Source organism: Ambystoma mexicanum, chromosome 13, assembly GCF_040938575.1.
Source record: "Ambystoma mexicanum isolate Mex_15411 chromosome 13, UKY_AmexF1_1, whole genome shotgun sequence".
Taxonomy (NCBI): Eukaryota; Metazoa; Chordata; class Amphibia; order Caudata; family Ambystomatidae; genus Ambystoma; species Ambystoma mexicanum.
In genome coordinates, this window is record NC_090938.1 from 81,087,221 (window position 1) to 81,111,754 (window position 24,534).

Below are 24,534 nucleotides of genomic sequence, written 5' to 3' on the forward strand. Positions count from 1 at the left end.
CAATGCGAATGAATGTATGTAGGATACATGTCATCATATCATCAAAGAAAAATGAAAAGAAAGAAAAGAACAAAGGCACAATGAGCCTCATACAAAGATACCCTCGTACTTCAAATACAGTTGAAAAACTAATGTAACAATATATCCAATATTGGTGTATGTTAAAGCCATGCGGTCCGTATATCATCGCGGGTTGTGTTAACGATATATCATGCAATCGTTATTGTTACACGTGCAGCAACAGCAGAACCCCATGCCACCGTCTGTCGTAAAATCAGCTACACCTGTTCATAATCTTTCGTGCACTAGCGAGACCTGATATCACTCCCACTAAGTGATGTGCTGAAAAGACCCTTGTGGTCAGCGTGTGAGACTGGACGCATTGAAATAATGGTGACTCTATCATGGCAAGTCAATAATGCTCGTGTATACAAGGTATGTTACCGAAAATCATATGTCCATCGTCTGGTTCTTCAAGTTGAACCAGCAAAAGCGATTGGTAATCAATTGTCCTGCATACAATAATAAAGAACACAAATGTAAAAGCTTCTGGGATTCAAGAAGTCCACGGCCAATCTTGGTGCACTCAATAGCCAAAAAGGGGTTATGCGATATATCGGATTACCTGTTGAAAATTGAACTTTACACTATTTCACTTCTCAAATATGGACGTACTTTCTTTTTGTTCATGCATTAGGTCATCCCATTCATGGACAATATTCAAGGATCCAAATAGATTGATTCCATGCTACATATGCATTGGTGCTAGTAATTACAGGACTACCAACAGGTAATCCGATATATCGCATTCCCCTTTTTGGCTATTGAGTGCACCAAGTTTGGTCGTGGACTTCTTGAATCCCAGAAGCTTTTACATTTGTGTTCTTTATTATTGTATGCAGGACAATTGATTACCAATCGCTTTTGCTGGTTCAACTTGAAGAACCAGACGATGGACATATGATTTTCGGTAACATACCTTGTATACACGAGCATTATTGACTTGCCATGATAGAGTCAGCATTATTTCAATGCGTCCAGTCTCACACGCTGACCACAAGGGTCTTTTCAGCACATCACTTAGTGGGAGTGATATCAGGTCTCGCTAGTGCACCAAAGATTATGAACAGGTGTAGCTGATTTTACGACAGACGGTGGCATGGGGTTCTGCTGTTGCTGCACGTGTAACAATAACGATTGCATGATATATCGTTAACACAACCCGAGATGATATACGGACCGCATGGCTTTAACATACACCAATATTGGATATATTGTTACATTCGTTTTTCAACTGTATTTGAAGTACGAGGGTATCTTTGTATGAGGCTCATTGTGCCTTTGTTCTTTTCTTTCTTTTCATTTTGCTTTGATTCTATGATGACATGTATCCTGCATACATTCATTCGCATTGTGGCATGGTAAGGTATTGACTTGAATAATGTCTTTTCAAATGTGTTTGATGTTACCCCTGTTATCATTACCCTTGACCTCACATGCTTGGTTAATACTTTGTTCTCATCTTTTGTGTTATTCAATGAATGTTACTTTTTTAAATGTTCTGCACTAAATGACTGCGCTTCACATCGTGTATTGTTTGAAATATACAGAGTTTTGCCTTGCGAAAGACTGTTGAAGGTCGAAAGACATGTCGGCACAACTTAATTCGAAAAAAACTTGAATACAAGAATCACTGGACAACTATCTTTGTGTTGGCATTTGTATTATCGATAATAATATTATTACATATTTGTTGTTTGCTCTACAGTTTGACCTAGCAGCGCAATTAACTAGTGGAACTAAAATCATTTTGTTTCTCAAAAAGACAATGGGCCTCATTACGAGGAGGGCAGTAAGGGTTTAACGGCGCCGGTAAAGGTGCCAGTGCCGTTAACCCCGTACCAACCTATTATGAGGTCCCGTAGCGGGACCCGCTCTGGACGTCTGGTTTTATCGGACGTCCTTTGCGGGTCCCGCGAGGGGACAAGCATGCTAACAACGGTCCCATTATTAACGGGCCCGTTGTTAGCATCATCCCCATTCCCATTGAGCTCTATGGGGCTCAAATGTGAATGGGGATTCATTTTTACCCGGTCCATGGAATGGGCAATTACCGGGTCCGCTAAGGTCGGCATGACCAAGTAATTGCCCATTCCATGGACCTGGTAAAAATTAATTACCGGCGGCAGCCAGGCCCTTAATAAGGGCATGGCTACTGCCAGGGTCCTAATGAGGCCCAAGGTCCCTTTCAGGCTAAAGAGTTCTGGACTCCCATCACACCCTCGAGTGGCAGGTGCCGTCCGTTATTCATTGCAACCTGTGAGGAAAGACCGTGCAATGCACTCTCTCAGTGTCTGTTTCCGTTTCTCTGTCGGGAGCAAGAAATGAAACGATGGCCATGCCTTGACTCTCTATGACAGTCACACTGTCGCCACATTTGGCAAACAAAACAAATAAATATCAAATAAGCTGAGACACTATGATTATTGATTAAGCAGACCAGCAGTTAATGTATACATTCCGTGAACATACTTTGTTAAAGGGACGTTATGGTTAAGGTGCACTTATAAAAGCCTACCATATTCAGTAAAAAAAATGTGTTAAAGGAATGTTTTGGTTACAAGTAAAATCGAAAACCCCAAGAAACTCGCCAGTTATGGTAAGCTAAGCAGCCATATCTCACGCACTGCCATGTACTGCTAGGAGTAACATCCAGGACATCAAAGATGACATCCCAAACAGCATCATTGATGACATCACTGATGACATCCACTATCCGGCGGGTTGTTTTTGTTCACTGACAGGGAGAACTTTAAGCAGATTACTTAATCAGGTTATAATGCATTTAAAGCATGATGCATATACTGTAAAAGTGCTGTATCTGTTTACTTTAACCTTGTGCTCTGTTCTTAAGGTACTTTTCTTAGGGTTTGGGCTGAGTTCACAGTGCACATACATGGAACAATAAACAGGCCAAAGACAGAAAATGGGCCTCATTAGGACCCTGGCGGTAGAGTGATAACGGCGCCGGTAGTGCTGCCGGCACCGTTATCACTCAATGAAATTTTTTTCTTAATACAATGTAATAATCTTTTTGGGGGGTTTATTTACTATATCGACTACAAAATGCTGTACTGCATATTTTACTTATTTCTTTTTGATAATGTTTACAAACAATTCTTCAGAACATTCTGAATATTACACCCAACAAGTACATTTCCAATGTTTGTTAAATGTACTCCATCTTTTTGAAGAATATTGAAGAACTAGCCATATACTCACCCGCCACTACAACAATGTATAGAAAGCATTCAAACAGAAGATCTAATAACTTTGCTAAAGCAACCTAAACCACTCAGCACTAAAAATGTAAGCCCCCAATTTTCAAAAAATAAAACTAAAAGATATGAAGTAAGGAACATAGACCTCTAGATGAACCTCGCACTATATCTAGTAATGTTAATATAGCCACAGCAAAACATTCTAAAAATTCTATTTTGCAACAAATGTCTCAGCGTAAAGTTCTTACCAATCTTAAAAAAAAATCTGAGAAGTCACATTCCATGCTTAAAAACAAATACCGAAGACTCTTCCTTCAAGCTCTCATTGACAGCGCATTTAAACTAAAGAGAACATTCTTTGTATTCATTTTAAAGAGAATGAAACCACTAATTCAATTAATTAAAAAAACTACAAAGTCTATTTATGCACATGCGCAATGTAAATGTAGATATCTTTACAAACTTCTTTGAAGGTGAACAGTTTCGCACCAACAGCACATAACCATATTTTAATGATGAGCCATACTAACAAAACAAATTCAATTGCCATTGACAATCATGAGCAAGGCTCTGAAGTGGTAGCACACAACATTATGGCAAAATAAACCCTTGTAGAAAGATCTTTCCCAAAAAACCTTCAAAAAAATGTTCTTTTTGTCCAAACAAGTCATCCTATGTACAAATGAACCTGCAGCTCAATAGGCAACGTATGCAAACAGTCGTTCAAATGGCATCACATATTGTCATCCCTCATCCCCAAGAGTCCTCACCACCCCCTGCTGGAGGACCTTCACAACAAAAAAAGTGCAGTACTTCTAAAGACAATGAAGTGAACCAAGAAGAAGAGGTAGAGGAAGTGCCTACCTCTAACACCCACAGAGAATCATGGGTGTTGCAGTTCTTTACCACTGTTGGGAATGTACCAAAGGATAAAGCTGCCAAAGTGAAATGCACTGAGTACATGTACTCAGTTGCAGACTCCACAGTCAGTACTCCTACAGGACCACCTCCATGTGCTGCTGAGCCAAATCCAATAACTGCAATGCTCTCAGAATGGTTGTTCCTTTCTTAGCAAGTAGGAGGCTATCTTCCTCCACCTCCTCTTCCTCAATCAATACCGTAACCACATGGCCTACTTATGTGGAACACAATATCCCACATAAACAAGGCTGTTGTACCATATTTTCGTTTAAGACAACAGTCCTCTTTATATACTACAATACCACATTCTGCAGAGGGAAGCAAATTTGAAGTGCTTTTGAAGCGGTAATCAAGGATCATGGGAAACACTGACCCCTACCTTAGAAGTAACACATGTGCAACATCTTCCCCTATCCGCCCGCCCTTCCATATTAGTGCTTGGTGCATCTTCCCTCATTTCCCTCCCCACCTTTCGTTCTAAGCTCTCCTACCAAAAAATAAAAACATCACAAAACAACAAAAGAAATGTTCCTTTAGTAGCCACCTTTCACAGTTAAAAAATAGAACTAAAGAAAACTTATAGAATCCATCTACTTTACAATCTCAGTAAAGTGCATAGACTCAATAAGATTTTCCAACATTTCCATTAGCATTTTATGTTATGCTAATGGAAATATGGTGGCGTTCATCACCCGTCCCAGGAACCGTGGATACCAGCCCAGAAGCCCAAGTTATCACCCCAAGCGAAGCAAGGGTGGATAACGAGGTCTCTGGATAATTTACCCCCTATTCCAGCCCCTGCAATGGGGGATGAAGGCCATTTGCACCTCAGGTTCACAAAGAGGGAACCCAGGGTCTAAATAAAATGATTTTTCTTCCTACATCGGGACGCCGTAATCCTTTTCCAATATGGCCACTATGGAAAGGAAAGGTGGGGATCCAAACAAGGCCCCTCTTTGTTTTCCATGGCAGCCTGCAGAAGGCGAAGAGAGAACCCTATAACCATATTGCCACAAGTACATTTTCCTTCCCTTTCAAAGCTATCCCACTTTCGAATAACTTTACCACAAAGCCGGTCCCAGGTGGACATGGCCATTTTAACCGCATGTGTTGTCCCTCGTGGTTATGGCCAGTAGCCAGATTGTCCGGATCATGACCTTTTTCCATGACCCAGACAATGTGGCCATTGCCCATGGCCACAGGCTACACCTCAGTCACTAAAGGTATATCCCTATGTTTGTACCTACATTTTGACACTTGTCAAACAATACAAATGGGCACATTTGCAAAACCATGCCTTAAGGTCCTTTCCAATGCTCCTTACACGGGTTTTCTTGCAATCCACCCATGCTTTATTTTTTCAAAACTGTAAAATGTATGCACATACAATAGTCATATAACTTAGCCCCCACTTGACAAAATCCATTCAGACTTTACAAGATCATGTATATCTAGATCTAAAATCTTTTTGCAAACATTTGTGTAGATTTGTCAAATTGCACCACATTTATAAGCCTTTACAATATTTGGGACCCCCCTCTAATTTTGCAACCTTGTGACAGAATCCCACCAAACCTTTCAAAAAGATTTATATCTAGATCTATAATCTTTTTGCATACCTTTGTGTATATTCGTCAAATGGCACCACATTTATAATACTTAACAATATTTTGGGACCCCCTCTAATTTTGCCCCCTCTTGACAGAATCTCATCAAACCTTGCTAACACATTCAGAATCAGGTCGAGAACATAATTGCAGAATTTCATGCAGTTTCATTAAGTGGTGCCAAAGTTATAAGTCATCCTAGAACAGGTTTTCACCAACCCTGTAATGCAGAGGTGTCCGCGAACTTCACAGGGCTGCTCGTGAACATCCAGACTGCTCACAGACTTTTACGGCACAAAACACATGTTTTTTTGCTTTTTTCAGCCATATCCCAGCTCATCCTCATCACCCCTCACCTCCCATGAGAATATTTGATAAGTTTGACAAGTGCAATGTTTTTACCGCGATGTACGCAGAAACCGGCCGCCGTCCGCGAACCCAAGATGGCGGGCATTTCCAAAAATCTGATGCACTTCATGCTTTTCACCATCCAATCGGTGGGTGCGTCCGATGTCCGTGGACACCACGTTGTCTTCTAAGCCAATCAGAGTCCTGTCTGTGGACCAAACAGGGAAATGAGTCTGCAGACAGGACACAGATATCACTAATTTGTTTTACTTACTTTGTGGTCATTTAAAAAAAGAAATAATTGACAGATTTACATCAAATTAACAAAAGCACGCTTTTGGGACATAGCTGCCGCTCTTGCCGCAAATTTGGTAAAAATCCGTCCAGCGGTTTGGGCTGTAGGCGTGAGCAAAGTTCTTTCTCATTATGTCTATGGAAAAAAAAATGTGGGACTCACCTACAACTTTGCTCCCCTTTTGACGAAACCTCACTAAACTTGGAAAACAAAATTCAGAGTGGGCCATACACTTGTTTTGCAAAGTTTGGTGAGGATTCATCCATGGGGAGCGAAGTTATAAGCCGCCCAGAAGTGTTCTAACTATGGTTTAGCAACTTAACCATAACTACTGGGCTGCTACCGCAGGCCCAGTAATATATATAGATAGATATGTTCAGTGAAAAAACGTTGTTAAAGGGACATTATGGTTAAGTAGCACAAATAAAAACCTATGAAATTGAATGAAAAAACGTTGTTAAACGGACACTATCGTTACAAGTAAACCGAAAACCCCAGAAATACTCCAGTTATGGTAAGCTAAGCAACCATAACTCACGCTGCCACTGTGCATTGCTAAGACTAACACCCAGGACATGAACAATGACATCACAAATATCATCAATGAAATCATTGATCACATCACAAATTAATTTTAATAAACAGTCCCTACATAGGGTCGTATTTATAATGTTGGTAACAAGATGTTGGGGTGATTGTAAGACCTATCTTCAACTACCAAATGTTTAAAGAATGTACTCATGTAAACAAAACATTATATTTAAGTGTTTTTAATAGAGCAACCTAATCATAAATACATGTAGGCAATGGTTGCAGCATGCACCATTGAAGTACAATATTTTTAATCTGCTAATTTCCGATAGTAAACACATAAATGCTACCTTATGAGAGTTTTGCCTAATTTTGAACAAGGAATAAATAGGTAACAATTGAAAACTTACCATACATTTGTGTTAGTAGACAAAATACATACAAAAACTTACAATACATACAAATTAGAGACATATACTGGGAAACTAAAATAAGGAAGAAAGAAACAACAGATCCAAGAAATGACAATAACATTAGAGTTAATCATCATATAAACAATGGTTGTGCATTATGAGCTCAGATCAAACTCTAAGGAAAGTCCTTTAAGATCATATTAAAAGGTTAATGTGTAGATATATAGCACGTTCTACATTTCGGAAATTCTCATTGTCTGTAAAAACAAAAAACTAGCTTAATCATGTCAGCAAACAAAACCAAGTGGGCTAGATATGTGATGTCATCAATGACATGTGTGATGTTATCTTTCATGTCCTTGGTATTTGTCTTAGCAGTACACATTGGTGGTGTAAATTATGGTTGCTTAGCTTACCATATCTGCCGAATTTCTGGGGGGTTTTGGTTTTACTTGTAATTATAATGTCCCTTTAACAAAGGTTTTTCATTAAATTTCATAGGTTTTTATTAGTGCAACTTAACCGTTATGTCCCCTTAACAATGTTTTTTTCACTGCATTTCCTAGGTTTTTACCAGTGCACCCTTAATTTAGTTCCTCATATTGTACTCACCCCCAATGTAGCAGCTGTATAGTCAACAGACAGTACACATGTCTGTGGACCGCAGGTAGCATTCACAAAGCCCAGAAGCACAGGTTTGAACAGAAAATGTTCTACCCATCAACCAACAAACACATATGCATAAAAAATGCCTATACTTACTGCACTCAAATATAACTTTTTTTTATAAATGATTACTTCAAAATGTACACATTATTTTGTATTTTTAACACACAATATATTGGAATGCTCCGAGCATAAACAATAACTGTACACCTCCCATCATCTCTTCAATACATCTGTTCATAGAGACTGACATACACCAAGTACTTATTCCAAAACAAGCACTCAACAAACAGTAAGTGCACCCTGTTTATTTCTTTATTATTAGCATTCATTATGTAAACATATCAAATAAGGAAAAACACTTTTTTTTTTATTTTGACAGAAATGTCAAAAACACTTAAGTGGATACAGAACTTCCCAAAAGAAGAAATGAGTGAAGCTAACTTATCTAATGGTATACAATACATCTTTAAATATAAACAAATAATGTAATTTGTACAGATCTCACTGAAATATTAATTTCTTTTTTTTCTACAGTACATAGTTTTCATGAAGAATCCACACCACAATTTAACTATACACTATCCCCAACTGCACTTAATCAAATCATGAACTTGTCTACAAAATTGAATGAACTAAGTAATGATTTTAAGGAACTTTTACAATATGTCAAAAATCATGTCATTAAAAATGTTCCCTATCACTGTCCTTCTTGCACCTGTCCCCCTTGTCCCCATGCAATCATCCCCATGAATTACCCCAAATGTAACTCAAAGACGCTTTGATGAAACCTCACTACCTTCCTTTCCTGATCATTATTGTTCAGAAACTCCTAACTCTCCCATTTATTTTTCCCATTCCAATACCCCATCCCTTTCATTAATAAATGTATTTTTTATACTATAAATATATTTTATATTATTGTGTGATTTGTTCTCAATTATGAGTCTGCGGACACCGCAACTGTCTGGGGAGTCCACATTCAAAATGGAGGTGCCCCTGGACAGGCGAGATGCCCCGAAATGTCTGGTTTTGCATGACGCACTTTGAATTGGCTTGCGGACACCGTGACTGTTCTACAGACACCTGTGTACATGCCCACTACATCTCCTGCTCAATAAATGTCCGTGTATGGCAGCTGGGGCCATGGACGTCCCCGGACAACATCATGTGACGGCACACATGCAGCATGACAGAGGTGTCTGTGGATGGTGTCCGTCACTGCGGACAGTTTACATCAGCAATTTCGGCCAATTTAGGGTATTTGAAGATCAAAATGTACACTTCCAAAGCTCCAAGACATGTTCTTAGTTGATCTGGCAACTTATTACAACTTTCCAAAGCCTATTTCATATTTTGTAGTCCGCGGACAGTAGCGCAGTCCGCGTACAGCTCCTCTAAAGGGACCCGCCCATTTGTTTACCTCATTCTCAATCTGGCTGTCTAGGAGAGAGCCTTTGGGAAATGCCTGCTCTGCAGATTTTTGAAAAGCTGCTGCAATGGCTTCTGCTATGGCCATCTCTGCTTCCCAACCACCCCCACGGCCACCACCACCTCAACAACCTGCAGGGCCTGGACTGGGGAACATGCACAGAGATACAGAAGATGAGGATAAAGAGGAAGAAGAGGATGAGGAGAAGGAAGTCCCTATCTACAGTACTCAGACTGAGTCCTGGGTGTGGCTATTTCATAGGACCACTGGAAATGTCCCAAAGGCTTGTGCAAGCAAGGCGAAATGCACCTAGTGCAAAGTTTTAATCAGTCACAGGAAACTTGGCTTGTATTCAAATGGGACAACTTCCATGAGGAGACAAACCAAATCTTACCACCTGAATGCTCTGCTTACCTTTCTCAGGTAAGAGTAGTCTGACATCCTCCACCCCAGCATCTTCAACTGCTCCTGTTAACACAAAGGATACCCCTTTGGGGCAGAGGATCACAAAGGCTGCTTCACACCCATACAGAATACTGTCGACCATTACCTTTCGAGAGTCACAGTCCAATGCTTGTACTGTGAAGCACCCATCTGTAGAGGGGAGCAGTTTCGGAGTGCTTTCAAGGTTGCAGTCAAGGAGCATGAGAAACATTGCCTCCTACCTTGATTAAGGCCCGCCCAACAACTTCCTCTGTCCAACTGCCCCTTCATCTCTGTAGTTGGTGCCCCTTCCCTCCCTTCCTTCATTTCCCTCCCCCACCTTAGCTTGCCTCTCCTGGAAAAAACACTTAAGTGTCACGTGTCATCCGCAGACTACCACAGTGTCCACGGACAGATCATCCAATTGAAAGGGGGTGGGGAGGTCTACACTTAATAATAATTTAGCATTCATATACCACTACAAACCGTCAGGTATCCAAGCACTGCTTATTATTACCCACAGTGTGTGGTGGTCATTTATCGACCTCGAAGGATGAAAGGTTGAGTTTGGCCCTGCTGGGATTCGAACCTGCATCAGCAGGCTCTGCATGGATGTCAAAGCAAGCGCTCTACTCGCTGTGCTATCAGACCAGTTTTATTAAGTTAACCAATTTATTGTACAACGGTGGCTCTTAGAGATATTTATTTCAGTTTTGAAAGTTTTTTTGCTTTTCTGATTTTATTTCCCAGAACTACTTACACATGTTTTCATATGTACTGTAAAATTTTTCACATACACTTTCTCAGTGCATTTTGAATATTTACAAGAAACATCTGATTCCCAAAATCACTAAAATTCACTCTATCATTCCGAAAATTGTTTACACCATCCAACTTGATGTTTTTATTTTCAAAAGATGCCATCCCTACACAATTCAAAAAAGCACATACACCTTTATTTACCAGGTGCCTACCTTCTTCTATTTGTGTACAAAACACATGTGGGCATCTCAATACTTCAGTTGGATGTATTTCTGAAAAAATCTGTTCCCTTAAGCCTCGGAACATATATTTTAATGCAACTTGCAAATAGAGTGGAGTGGTGGAGTAATGTAGCCAAACTATTTCCACCACAATGAACAACAATAATATCTGGGCATTGAAAGTGAGCCAAAGTCTTACAAAATGATAGTGAACTCACCCAGTTTAGCCCAGACACTGTATACTACCAAACCTCCTCTTCCTCCAAACCAATGGTACCAGATATGCCACGCAACTCAGTGTACCTTTCCAATGTTATCATTCAACAATCTCCCAACATCCACACAGTTTGCTTTTTCTTAGCAATAGCCATATCCATCTTCCCTACACAATCAAAATACCTCTACCCTCTCTTTCTGTAAACCTCAACCAGAACACCTCATTGGCTAATCCCACAGTCCCCTTTTCATGCCAGGCATCCTTGAAAGACCCGGATGTGGCATGTGCCGTCCACAGACTATCACAGTGCCCACAGACCCCGTAGCACAGGGTCAGCCCTTCTACCCATTCCACTTTCATGTTATTTATTCTTTAGTGGTGGATCCTAAAATAACCTTTTTTGGGGGGAAGAGGGGTTTGTTAACAAACACCCTTTTTTCCTTGTTTTGCTTTTATGTACAGTAGTACAATACACTCTACACATTCCCTTACACGTTTCTTACAGGAACCTTTTCACTGCATTCCTAACATTGTACAGAAAAATCACATTTCCAACGTCTGTAAAAGGAACTCCATCTTCACAAAACAAAATTCACACCATCAGACCTTTTGTTGTCATTCTCAAAAGATGACATTCCTGCAGCATGTCAAAAAGCAAATACAGCTTTATTGACAATCTGTCTTGATTCTACCATTTGTGGACTGAAATGGTTTGGACATTTCCATGTTTGCTTCTGATTAATTTCAGAAAAAATAATCTTGGCAGCGGGATGCAGTTCCATTAGGTTTCTTCATGAAATTCTTCAGGGCAACCTGCCAATACATTGGAGTTGCATACCCCAACCTGTCCCCTCCACAATGCACACTTACAATGTTGCTACATTTAAAGTGAGCCATACTCTGACAGAATGAAAATAAGCTTGTGCAGTTTAAGCCACACACTGCAAATCCAATACTGCCAAAGATGCCATGATTTTCAGCATAGACCTTCAAAGTCTGAATTGAAGAACGTTCCAAAATCCACACACTTTGCTTTCTGTAAGCCATATACATCTTCTCTACACACAACAATCAAAAAACCTAATACACTCTCTTCCTGTAAACCAACTACTAGAACACCTCATTTTATAATCCCCACAGTACCCTTTCCATGCCATGCATCCTTGAAAGACCTGGATATGGCACCTGCCATCCACAGACTACTGCGGTGTCTGCAAAACCTGCAGCACATGGGCAGCCCTTCTACTTCTGTGAAGGTGAATGGATTCACACAAGCAGCACAGAACCATATTTCAATTAAGAAGCTTATAAACAGGAACAACAAAACCCAATTGCCATAGACGGTAATGGTCGAGGGTATGAAATGGTACGAGGTACCTTTATGGCCCAAGAAAGCTTTAGAGAAAAAGCATCTCCAACAAACTTTCAAACAACTGTTCTTTTTGCCCAAACGATCCGATCAGTGTACAAATGGCCAAGCAGCTCAATGTGTGACATACAGCAACAATACTTCAAACATTTACGACAATTCCTCAATCACTATGTGAAACTAAAAGAAAAAGAAGAATGAAAACTTTACAAACCACGGACTCCTGTCCAGTGTGCAGCCACACTGCACAGCAAGGATATTCATTAGCCTGCATTTTGGGAACTGCTTGCAAAAACACCTTCCGCCACATCAAACTGTTAGCAATACACCATTCCATTATAAGGTATCTTGTGCATAGACTGTACTATGCAAAAAGTCCTGCTCTAAAACTTCAACATTTAAATAATGCTGTTTAACCAAATTGGGAGAATAGGGGCTATTCCGCAGCCCTGGCACACAAGCCATATATTGACAGTCCATCAAAAAGGGGCATGGGCTAACCCATGCAGCTTTCGTATGTTGGCAATGACAGACATTCCATCTAAAATATGTGCATGTGTGCTGTTGGGTGAATTGAATGAGTGGATAGCTGAGAAGGAAATCTTGCCACCTAAGCAAATTGGCTTTAGAGCAAAGTTGAGTCCTACGCATAGCTTATTTATGCTAACCTCTGCAAAAGAACATGCCAGGAACAAAAGAAACCTGAATGTCTATGGTACCTATATAGACTTCTAAGCTGCCTTTGATACGGTGCTGAGAAATCGTTTATGGCGGAAACTAAGTAAATGGAATATTCCCCAAGGCTTGCTGCAAATGGTCATGTTATTGTATTCTGATACTAATGTGCGTATATGCTTCAATGCCAAGGGTAGACTCTCGGAGTGAAACAAGGATGCATAGTTGCGGCCATTCTATTTAACTTGTATCTGTCTGACATGCAGGAATTATTTGCTAAAACAAATGTCTATCCAAAAAAGATAGGTACGGTTGTATTGGCATGGCTAGCCTATGCAGATGATATGATAATCTTGGACTATACCCCTAAAGGTCTGCAGAATATGTTAGACACGCTAGCAGACTACTCTAGTGCTAATGGTCTAACCATTAATATAAACAAAAGTAAAGTGATCGTATTCCCTGTAAATAAACAGCCATAAAAATATGTCTGGGAAATAAATAACATAGAGTTAGAACAGGTAACTACCTATAAATATCTAGGGATAATAGTCAATGAGAAACTAAATTGGGAGGCATATTGGTCCTGTACCAAAGAACGTTGTATGTCAGCGATAAATGTGTTGAGTCTTCACTGGAAAAAATGCGGGTTAATCTGTCACTGCGATTTTAACACTGTATACAGCAAAAGTGAGAGCCATCTTGCTGTATTCTGTATCAATTTGGGGACATAATTACATAAAGAGACTCGTAGCCTTCGAAGCCAAGATCTTACGTAGACGTTACATAGACTCATGTATCTGCCACAGAGAGTATCCATTGAATACATATATCTTTAGTTTGAAATAAAAGGCATATGGGCTGTATATATATATATGTCAATCTGTACTCTTTTTTCACAACATATGTACTCTTTCCTCAGTGACGATGATAGCCCCCCTTTGTCCAAGCGCTGATGAGGTTAGAGGGAAGGTTCCCTACTGGGAGAGCTGGCACCCTAGAAATGTTGCATAGACAATGGTCTGTTGATTACCCAGAACCCTATACTAAGGCCTGGTTAGAAGCATGGCTAAATAAGACCGAATAAACAGCAATGAACAAAATGAGAATGTTCTGGCATCTATGGCTCATAGTAGAGCATATTATCAGGTGAGGGCGGCTTGTACAAATAAACCTAAGTACATCACAGCATATCCAAGTATGCAAACATTTCGGACCTATATATTAATGAAATGTAACATTTCTGAAGTGCTGGAGACGAAGGGGCAGGGTTGGGCATAAGTCGTGATAGGCGCTTTGGCTGGTGTTGTGGAAATAATGTAATATAATCGCTCAATCATCTCATTTTTGAGTGCGACAGTTTTATGACACTGCTTCATACATTTTTAAAGTCATATTGTAACACTATTGACATGAATTTTATCGATGAACTATGTTGAAATTTTTATTAGGAAATTATATTAACCCAATATATCATATAGTGTCATTTTATTTGTATATTGTTGACATTTTTAAATGTCTTGAGTAAGATGTGAGTTTTTATTTAGACTGTAATGTAAATGTAATATGTTTATTGGCTGTAAGCATATCAATAAAAATTTGAATTTGAATAAATAAAATTCTCCTATGTGGAAAAGGCAAATAACTCCTTCAAGAAATAGAACTCACCAAAAGTAATTATTTTTAAATTGAAGTTCACTTGGAAAATTCAGTACCTTCAGAAAACATTAGTGAAAACCTTACAAACACCAATCTCCCAGCAAATACATACAAAATGAACAGCAAGGATGTTTCCAAAACACATCTGCTTAAATACCAAACCAAGAATGTGTCTGTTGTCACATAACTTTTTATAAAAAGAGCACATTAATTGTAGATATGGCCCACAAAATAAATGACAATGAGGATATCCAATGGTTCAAATTAGCTTTACATCTAACAGCAGAAAATAAATACAAAATAACTGACCCCTCCATTGTTTGCACGTTCTGCAATACAAAGCTTGATAATAACCAAAATGCCAAAACGTGCTGTCACTAATAATTCCCCTCTTGCAAAGGCTCTCCAACAACTTAACTTGTAGGAGAGCATTATAATCCAAATAGTACATCCATTTCAAGCTATGATATGCCTTCCACCCAAAATAGCCAAATTGTCTCCTTCTGAGTTACTAAAAGGCAGTTGTGGCAAAGTAGTATATTTGCCATTATATCTTAAAGAAAAGGACTCTAGATGTACAATGGCCAATAGATCAATCTTTCATTGTACTAGTTAATGGTGTACCAACAAAAGACAAAAGAATTTGGAAACAACTAGTTGACTTAAACAAGGTTAGACAAGTCCCATAATATCTTAAAGAAAACAATGAATACTACAAAGACATAAAGATAGAAGAGAACCTAAGAGAAACCGCTCACATGATTCAGAATACACCATTACCTGGCCAATTTGAACGTGCAGATCCTATTACTGCAGTCAACATTTTAGACCAGTATACAGTTCACCCACTACACTCCAAAGACACTATAGAAGATGCATTAGAAACATATCAAATGTGTCAAGCCAAAGGATCTCCAATGAGCATATGGTAGAAATGAGTAGGAGCACGCTCCTTTCCTCTACTCTTTGGGCCCAATGGGGAATGTTCCGCGCTATTACTGCCACCGGTATTACCACCGGCGGAAATAGCACTAACGGTAATAGCGCTGAAAATCAGCAAAATTGCAGCGATTCGTCCCCAGCTCAGAGCTGGGGGTAAATCCGCCAAACCCGTGATTTGGCAGACCCTTAAATGCAGAAGTAATAGTGTTACTGCCTCATTTAAGGGTTACCGCCAAACCCGCGATGAGGCAGATAGTGACCTACGTATACAAATGTTATGCATCCAAAATCATTCGTGTGGCAAATACTGCCAACATAGATATAAAAACAAAGGTAAATACTATACCAAATGTCACTTTGCCTTCCCTTGACCAGTTTCGGCCAAAGGACAAGTAAACGGGTTGATGTCTTCTATTAGACACAGCATCGTCTAAAACACATACAATATTGAAACAGACGATGCCTCCAAGTACCTCAATGATTAAAATGCAAGTGTTGCCCTTTTGTGGAATGCAAATATAGACATACAATATATTGCAGACAATTGCACTACTGTTATACATAAAAGGGAGCAGGCGCCACTCTCTAGAAAGAACATGGCATGATCACATGTTCTCTGGATTTTAACCACTTTGGGAGTCCACAGCCATCGCTTTTTACTCACTGTACTTTTCACACACATAGGAGGAATATCCATTTGCATGTCAGTCTTTGTCCCTCCCACAAGGGCAGTCCAGCTGTCATGCATGCACCCTCCAAACCAGCCTCTGTTTCACATCAGGCACAACATGCACCCACACCTCGCATTACAAGACCGCCCACAGCGCAGCGGCAGGGTTCATGCAGGTTCTCTTCATGGCCTTGTAGCACTATGCCATATGAAAGGAGTCAACATCACCCTGGACTGCGTTGGAGATTACCATGGCGACTATATTCTCGCCCGCGGCGGCGTCTGCTCCATCCTCAATGCGTTACGCGGCACACCAGTCATGTGACCGAAACCTGACAAGTGTCTATTTCATGTCCAAGAGGTCGATTTTCTGGGGTTTCACATATCACCTAAAGGTCTCTCCATGAATGCCTCTAAAGTACGTTCAGTTCTGGACTGGCCAGTTCCGACCTCGGTTAAGGCCCTCCAGTCTTTCCTCGGTTTTGCAAACTTTTATAGGCATTTCATTTATGATTTCTCATCCATTGCATCCCCCGTACCAAACTCACCAGCCCTAAGGTTCCGTTTCTCTGGTCATCTGATCAACAACAGGCCTTTGAGACCCCGAAAGCTACTTTTACCTCAGCACCCATGCTGCAACATCCGAACCCCGAGATACCGTTTATCATTGAGGCCGACGCCTCTTTCTAAACCTTAGGGGCAGTCTTGTCACAAACATGTCCTACTACGGGATTATTGCATCCAGTAGCCTACCATTCACGCAACTTCATGGCAACAGAGATCCACTATACCGTCACTGAGTAGGAACTGCTGGCTGTTAAGGACACCTTACAGGTTTGGAGACACCACCTCCTAGGGGCCAGACACCAAATCACTGTGTACACGGATCACCGCAATTTGCAAGATCTGGCCATCCTGAAATGTGCTAATAGTAGACAAGTGCGCTGGCACTTTTTTTTTCTGCGTATGATTTCCAGATCAAACACCTACCTGGACCCACACATGGGAAGGCGGACGCATTGTCACGTATGCCGGGTGGGGTTTCACTTCTGTTTTTTCCTGAGACCCTTTTGGATACGAAACATGTGATCTGTCTGTGTACACCCCGTCTGGTTTGTTATCCACAGTCCGACAGTGGGTGGCCCTACATCCTAACACCCTCTCGGATTGGGATCCCGTTTTTCATGAGGGTCTACCCTTTGTTCATGACAAATTGTTCCTCCCCACACCCAATACATGCAGTCAAGCACTAGAGTGGTCTCATGAAGCGCCCATTAACGGTCACCCTGGCCAGAAACGTACTCTGGCTCTACTTCAACGCTGGTGTTGGTGGCCTTCCATGCGAAAGGACGTATCTGCTTATGTCAACACCTGTTCCGTTTGTGCTCAGTGAAAAACCAGGAAAGGCCGTTGACTAGGGTTACTACAACCATTGCCGATTCCTCCCAGACCTTGGCACTCTATCACCATGGACTTTATAACTGATCTCCCCAGGGTGCAAGGATTTTACACAGTATGGGTGTGCATGGATTTGTTTACAAAGATGGCCCGCTTCATAGCCTGCTCGGGTATACCTTCTGCTCCTGTTTTGGCTGGTCTTTTCTTTCGTTCTGTTTTTTGTCTCTATGGTCTCCCTTCTCTTCTCATATCTGATCGGGGTTCACAATTCACTTCACGCTTCTGAAGGGCCCTCATGAGTTTGCTTGGGATAGATGTTAGGTTCTCTTCTTCATACCATCCAGAACCTGATGGTCAGACCGAAAGGGTCAACCAGTCTATGGAGCAGGATCTGTGCTGCTTTTCCCTACAGAATCAGAAATCCTGGTATCAGTTGCTTCATATAGCGGAGTTCGCTTACAACAATGCCCCACATTCTTCCACTGGTTTCTCTCCCTTCTACTTCCTATATTGCCAACACCCTCGTGTTCTCCCTTTCCCTGACCTGGCCTCTTCTCGGTCTCCTGATGCAGCTGCTTGAATCAGGGATTTGTCCTCTGTCCATGCCCAGACCCTCACACATCTCCGTGACTCACAAGAATCTATGTGTCGTGCTGCCGACAAGAAAGGGTCCCCTGTACCACGTTACGTCCTGGGGGTTAGGGTTTGGCTGTCTACCCGCCACCTCTGCCTGCCTGGTTGCTGTAAGCTCCTTCTACATTTTATAGGCCTATACAGGATCACTAGGGTTGTTAAGCCGGTGGCCTATCGGCTCTCTCTAACTTCCTCATGGTTCCTACACCCAGTTTTCCATACCTCTCTCCTCAAACCTTGCCCTGCGAACTCCTGGGTGGTCCTGCCCCCATCTCCTGTCCTGCAGGGTTCCCCTGATGAATACGTGTTTGCTGCTTTTCTGGGTTCCAAAGTGAGGAGGGTGAGTTCTGTACTACTTGATTGATTGGCTGGGGTATGGTCTAGAGGAGAGGTCCTGGGAGCCCACTAGTGCGGTTGAGGCCCCCATACTGGTGGCTCATTTTTACAGGGACAATCCTGCCTGCCCTCGAGGTCATGGGCGGTTGGGGGTGGGGGGCTGTCATGCATGCCCCCTCCAACCCAGCTTCTGTTTCACGGCAGGCACAACATGCACCCACACCACGCATTACAAGACTGTCCACAGCGCATCGGCAGGGTTCGCACAGGTTCACTTCATGGCCTTGTAGCACTATGCCATATGGAAGGCGTCAACAACTTCACCCTGGACTGCGTTGGAGGTTACCATGGAGACTATATTCTCGCCCAGGGCGGCGTCTGTTCCATCCTCAATGCGTTACGCAGCACGCCAGCCATGTGACTTAATTGTCATGGCCACGCTATAAACAGACGCTGTGTGCGCCAAGTGTTGCTTCTTAGCTGAGATTTTCCAGCATTTGGCATTTTCGTTTTGCTTCGCTTACCTTCTTGGATTTAGACCTTGGATTTGATTTTGAACTTCTTGTTTTTCCCTTTGGTTACGGCACTCGGCTCGGAACATTATTTGTGCTGCTACGTCTCGGAACCCTCACTAAGGACTGCCTCTGTCCCTCCCTTGCTACGACATTTCGGTACTTTACACCCAGCAACTGACGCAGATCCCTTTCTTTCCTGAACTGCCTCTGGATTTCCTTTTTGTGGGCTCATTGTCTGGTTTTCCGACCTACGTCCTGTTTCCTGGAACTTTTATCTACTGGAGCTACCCCGTGAGCTGCTGCTGCTGTTGGCATACATTGGGGTAACGCGTACATATCACATATTGGAACACGGTTGCAAAGGTCCTGCTCTTTTCTTAGAGCCCCGCCTTTGCTGCCTGATTGTTAGGTGTCTTTACTTACTCGAAGTCCTGTATATTGTTCTCTTTTCATCCTTTTCTGGTACTTACTGTCATAATCCTGTTTTCTTTCCCTGCTACAGACACCTGTGAATACAGTGCTGCCGCTCCTGTCCCAGCCACCTGTGGCTCCAATAACTGAACAGCGAGTATACACTAAACTCCCTGTTCGGTGCTTGGGGACAGAGGTATATCTAATCTACGCGGCCTCAAGTCTTGACACGAGCACCGAAATGCCAGCCAAACCTACTTTGAACAATAGTACCAACAGCAACCCCAGACATGTGGTCCTGCTTTGTTGGGCCTCATCAGTGAGGTGGAGCTGTGCCTCTCTGAGCAAGGGGTCCATGTCTAGGTTCCCCCATGTAACATAGGGTGGCCAACCCCAAGTTCCTTGCAAAAGTCAGTAGAACATCTCCGGAAGCTTCTTTCCATGCTTTGCTTCTTTCCATACATTTCAACCTGTTCCCCCCATCCTGATATCTGTCCAATATGTTCTTATCCTGTGGGTCTTCAACCAATGAACTGTTACTGATCTATTTACCTCGAATTCTCCCTTTAAAAGCCCCAAAGCTTCCATCAAAACTTTACTTACATGTCTGTTTTCGGGGTGGCGAGGGTGGGTAGGAAGGGGGGGGCAGGGATAGATTCAGCATGAGACCAAACAAGCTAGTTACAAAATTCAGTGTGCCCTCTCTGTGATTTTGTCAAAAATGGGGTCGTTGTTGGCCTTCTTAAATCAATGACGGGCTCATCAGCTGTTTTGGGTTCGACCTCACACACTGGCCCTTTATGCAACACCAGTGGGTTGACTTTGTGTACTTGAGTTCACATTTCCTGTCATTGGCATTTGTGAAAAAAACATTAACTTCCAAGTTGTGTTTTCTGCATGTCTCTAATTAATAATATCTGACTTGTTCTGCAGATCCATTGTATCTGATTATTGAAGGATCCTCAAAAGGGGTGACAGACGTGTAATGTGAGCAACAATGGAGTCCATCGGGGTGCAGAATGTAAGCTTTCAATTCTTCCGAGCATCACCTACCCTGACATAATTTAGCTGGCCACAATTAAAATCGGAGATTACAGGTAAAACCAGGACAATTACCTACATAACATGACAGGTGCAGCTTACTTATGAAAAAAAAAAACATAACAGCCCCACAAAACATCCCGTGCCCCTTAAACTTACACAACTGCAACAGCAGGAGAAGGGGAACCCTCAACCAGAGTCCCAAGGTTGTAGATATTGTATCCTCTTGTTAGCCCTCATAGAATTACACCCCAGCGAACATCAAATATCTATGGGTCACCCCTAAAAAATGTCAGTGACAGGTGGGTCAGTTGTCAGTGTGGATGAACGTAAAACTGATGCCTCCATGAATAGACAAACCAATACCCTATCATCATCCACAGCTTATAGATCGAGTCTCATTGCTCTGACTAGACAATTCCACTCACCAACTAATTGCACCACACTCACTAGAGCACTGATACTATCTAAACTAGATTACTGCAATGCACTATTCATGGGAACTTCAAAAACAAATCTATCAAACCTCCAACTCCTCCAAAATAATGCCTCAGAAGATCCAACCATATCTTGACCTTTAGACGTGAAGCACACTGGCTCCCTATCAAAGCACGGGTGGACTTCAAAACACTATCACACATCATTGCGTGCACAGAGTAGCCCCCCCAGTATCTAAACGATTGCATCACCCATTCTGTCCCCACACGCTCTCTCAGATCCAGTTCTAGTCTGTCTTTGGTCACCCGCAGAGGCGTTGTTAGGGGGGGGGGGTTTGGTTGTAGCCCCGGATAGAATCTCAGCAGCTGCAACCAAAAGGCTAGCTAGCCCGCAGTTCCGACAGTTCCGACAGTTCCGACATTAGCATAGCCCTGGGTCTTTTCCAGACCTAGCAGCACCCCTGGTCACCCGACGTTTTAAGAGAAAAAGACCAGGCGGAGCAAGCTTCTGCATCATAGCTCCCCCACTATAGAATGCGTTACCAGCGCACATTTGCAACTAACATTCATTCCCTGCCTTAAAACAATTAGCCAAAACCTGACTGTTCGAAACATACGAGTACCAACCTGGCCTATGCTTTGTTCTGAATTGTAATCACTAAATAGTCATACATATGTATCTTATTCTACTGTAACATGCTACAAACTAACATGCTACGAACAATGTACTTACGGTGTGATACCCCAGGGTTGAGCGTTGCCACCAATGCTAAAAATAAATATCACCCCACTTCTCAAAAGCACCCCCACTGCTGCTTCATAGATCTTACACCACATTTAATGTATTCACCTTTAAGGAAGGTAAACGGTAGCGGTGGTGCCTGCGCTAGAAATAGAAGATTTCATTAGTTTTCTATATCTAAAGCGATAAACTTCCTATAAGATCCTAATCCTAGAAAGATAATTAGATACTTCTTTATTTTAAGTCTGTTGGCAGTGAACCATATTTCTTTCAGATGCGCCTCGCCTGGTCAGACCTTACAGAGCTGTGGGGCACATATTAGGACCTGGCAGAGAAAGGACACAAGCCTGGCCCAATAGATAGCTAGATAGACGTTTGAGTCAAATGTTAGATCTGGGGACTTCAAACCAGCCCAAATTGTGTCGTCTCTGTTTCAGCAGGACTACCTTGAAAAGCTGAACCAAAACGACTCTCTACTGGTTTGGAAAACTCTACAGAATGGTGCTGTCACTCTAGTAATATCTTCCTGCCTTGTGGGATCTATATGCATTTCACTGCATTCGAGTCCCAGTTTCATTGTGCAGTCCCGTTTTTCTGACACTGGACAAGGTCACTTTGGGCTGCCCTATGAGAGAGTTTGACTCATTAAAGCGAAGAATTCCCCCATAAAGCTTTGCGTGCATATCCTTTCATGAAGAGCTGCCTTTATAGTCGTGTGTTGTGGTAATTCTCAGGTTGGCGTTGAAGAAGCGGAGTAGTAACCTTGATTATAATGCAGGATCGTTTTCACTTAAGGTGCACAAAGAAAGCATTTGATGTGTGTATGCCGTCTTTTCCAGGGGGAATCTCTTTGCAGGGCAGGTATTGACTGAGGAAGTGGCCAGAGGGCACCAGCAAATGCAGTATCCTTTCCAGAATCGATAATTGCACAGGAGAACATCGTTTCCAGGGCAACATCACTAAAAAGTGGAATTTATTTCCCCTGAACCTGATTTTTTTCTGTACATGAGTTGTGGTCACGTGCACTCATTAGTTACACCTGCGTTCTACTGTAACCCACTGTTTGCTGCTAAACATGGCAATTATAATAGTCCTTCTATGGAAGTATATGGTACTGGAGGAAATCTCGGCCCCTCTTTTAAGATTGTGGGAGGCAGGAAAGGTAACTTATTTGCTTTAACCGACCAATCCCTCTTCAATTTGTTTTTGGGTGTGTAGTTCATATATAAGGCCCCCGTTTTTATGGTATCTAGTTTTGCACCCTTTTCATCAGTACTTATTTGTTTTCGTCATTCTATCTGCCCCATGTATTATTTTCAACATAAATAAATACTTTTTGACTAGTGTTTTTCCATATTTATTAACATCAAAAAACACAATAGCACTTGGATGTCTATATGGGAAGCTCTCTTGAGCTGCATTCCTACACAACAAGGGCTGTATATTTGCCGCCATGTACACAGCTTAAAAAAGAAATGACCTTCCTTTGTCAACCTCTTTGTTATGTTACTTTGCACAGCCGTTGACCTCCAAAACATGGACGACAATTTAAAAATCCAACCAAGAGACATGCATTTCCGTCTTTATCCATTTTGTATGAATACAAACTCTTGTGTCTGTAGGAGTAAAAACCAGTGAAAAGGAAAACAGGGAACCTTAGTCATATACCTTCATTTAGAGACCACTGATAAGAGCATTTATAGGGCAGCCATTTTCTTACACTTCCCTTTGGCTATTCAGAAATGTTTGTGAGTAACTTACACCATTGGCAGTATATCACACTAAGGTGTAGGTGTTCCTAGCGATATCTCTGACACAGTGAGAGCAGAGGTGGAGTTGTGCATGTTTTCACACAGAAGCAAGTGGCAGAGTGTTCCAGATGTGGACAGTGTTTCCATTCTACAGTCTTATGTTGTGTATGGAGCACGCAATCTCGTTGCACCCTTGAACTGTCGCAAAAGACATAACATTGCAGGCGGTGAAGAGGGAAAGTGAGGAAGGCTGACGTAAGATGGGTGGGCACCTCTGCATCTTGCTCTTTCCCCCTCTTTAACAGGTCTCCTGCTACACCGCGCAACCTCTCTAGTATGTGCCCCGTCTGCCATCAAAGCAAACACCACACCTGGTGTCCTGCCACCAGACCTTCTACCCAGAACAACAATAATATCTGGGTGCCTGCCTGTGGCAGAGAGAGAATAGGCTACATCTGTCAGCTGTAACCTAATTCGTCCATATGTGACACCATAGGGCAAGGATACAGGATTGTGATGACTGCAGTACTCGTACTAGTAATAACTTCCTTTTGCTACATGGCCATAAAAAGTAACAATAAAAACCCTCAGCAAGGTCTCATTGCCAGGTGAAATGGACTTTCTCAACCTCTGCACCCTTTGGCCCACTACTGTCACTGCCCCTGTGGCATCAGCAACCCTCCTGTTCTGGCCAGTGTATGTGTGCGAAGACGTGGTGGTGACGGGGGAGACGGAGGGAAGTGGTGTGGAAGCGAGCTGATGCGACACCCCTTGTGATGGAAGGATTGGAGGGAATGATTGTCGCTGTGTCCACTGACACCCTTGTCGCATTGTTGAG

At 42.0% G+C, this 24,534-nt stretch overlaps 1 long non-coding RNA gene across 2 annotated transcripts in view; it reads right to left on the reverse strand.

Moving 5' to 3' along the window:
• The window catches only part of LOC138520089 (uncharacterized), a 195,150-nt gene that overhangs the window by 119,534 nt on the left and 51,082 nt on the right, over window positions 1-24,534 (reverse strand). For both annotated transcript variants that reach the window (XR_011282784.1, XR_011282783.1), the window contains exon 2: window positions 6,212-6,365. This is a non-coding gene — a long non-coding RNA (uncharacterized lncRNA). The remainder of the gene's footprint in view (window positions 1-6,211; window positions 6,366-24,534) is intronic.